At 37.8% G+C, this 1,925-nt stretch overlaps 1 pseudogene; it reads right to left on the reverse strand.

The window, feature by feature from the left end:
- Positions 1-824: 824 nt before the first annotated feature.
- LOC100761579 lies at positions 825-1,630 on the reverse strand (annotated as a pseudogene).
- Positions 1,631-1,925: the final 295 nt, after the last annotated feature.

The following is a 1,925-nucleotide window of genomic DNA, read 5'->3' on the forward strand; positions in this document are numbered from 1 at the left end:
AGCTTAAAAAGCCTCCAAGGATGGTTTACACAATAATACCTAACCCTAACCCTGAATTACTGCTTCTCATCCATTGGTCGGGGTTCCTATCTAGTCTATAGAATAACAAAAACACACACCTGTTAAAAGACCATCTTCCCACGTTCACACTTTCTACACAATGTTAAAAGGAAAACTAAACCTTAGCATTTCACAAGTGGACGAAAATGTTTCTCCTACAAATTGCTTTGACCATGTTAGAATACTTTTCTAACTTTCACAGCAAGTCAACATGAACAAATGCAAAATAGCAATTGTTCAGAATACTAACTAGAAATGTTCACAACTGATAGATATTTAGAAAACCAGCCTTTTCCTTTAAATAACTCAAAAGTTAAAAAAAACAACAACTTATTTTTGATACATTATTAAAACTCATGTTCACATGCTTTTACAAATGCAATCTAAATGTAGATTTTTTTCTTCCAATAAGTACAATATTTATTAAACACATCTTCAGTTTTTTTTACATAGTGTGCAACAAATTACAGTATTCTGCAGCCACAAATTATATGCAGAATATGAAGAAACTATTAATCAGATAGTATAATCTTTCCATTTATAACTCTACAAGGAAGAACTAGCAAATCAGATCTTACATATAACGTCTCACTAAACTTTATGCATGGAAATTGACAGACACTGGTTGTGCTGTTTGATACAAAATGCCTGAACTTCATCTTCAGAAGACTAAACCCAACATCTAAGCATGCTAATATAAACACATTATTTTATAAACTAGCACACAAAGGCTTAAAACAGTTCTGAAAATGAAGTTAGCTGTCTTGAGTCAAGGGAATAAAAAAAAAGTCAGTATTGACCATTTACAATCTCTGACCTTGTGGAAACGGTAAGAATCTGTTGTAGTGCAGCTACATACAGTACAATTCAGGCAATTTTGTTTTTTCACTTGGGCTCAGATTGCGAATTCATTGCTGTGAGAAAAGGACGGAGGCAAATTTTAGCAGCAACCTCCACCTGACTGCTTGACTGGAGTGCTCTGGATTTTAACATTGGACTTCTCTGCACCACCAGCTGTTGTTCCAGGGCCCATTTGCTTTTTAATCTTGGCTGCCATCGTCATGAAAGACAGTTCTACATTCGTTGCATTCTTAGCACTGGTTTCCAAAAATGGAATTCCAAGGGAATCTGCAAATTCCTTCGCTGTTGTGTAGTCTACTACTTTCTTTGTGGTCAGTTCACATTTGTTCCCTACCAACAACTTTCTGACATTTTCACTGGCATAGCGATCTATGTCCTGCAGCCACTGTTTAACATCATTGAAGGACTCCTGATCTGTCACATCATACACAACTATGATGCCATGGGCTCCTCTGTAGTAACTGGAGGTGATTGTTCGGAATCTTTCCTGGTCTGCTGTGTCCCATATCTGAAGTTAGATTGTCTTCCCGTCTAACTCTATAGTTCAGATCTTGAAATCCACACCAATCGTGCTGATGTAGCTTTCCATGTACGTGTCATCTGCAAACCTAAGGAGGAGGCAAGACTTTCCAACTCCAGAATCGCCAATCAGAAGTAACTTGAATAAATTATCATATTCGGGATTCATGCTGGACATGTCACTGCAGCTGCCACCCCAACCCCACCCCCCCCCCCAACCCCGCCACTGCCCTTGCTGACACAGCTGCCGCCCCGACTCTCCCCGCCATGGGTAATGGAAGGGTAGGAATCCTAAATGTAGATTTTATATAATAATGTAATAGCATATTACAACTAGCAAACAAAAAAGTCTTTAACCTCACAAAACATAGAGTAAGAAATTATAACACTAAGAAACATTTAAAAAATTATTTCAGTACTTTAAATTCATGCATTTGTATATGTGTGTGTGTGAATACATGGTACATGTGTGCTGGTGCCCACAA

This window comes from Cricetulus griseus, chromosome X, assembly GCF_003668045.3.
Source record: "Cricetulus griseus strain 17A/GY chromosome X, alternate assembly CriGri-PICRH-1.0, whole genome shotgun sequence".
NCBI classification, from domain to species: Eukaryota; Metazoa; Chordata; class Mammalia; order Rodentia; family Cricetidae; genus Cricetulus; species Cricetulus griseus.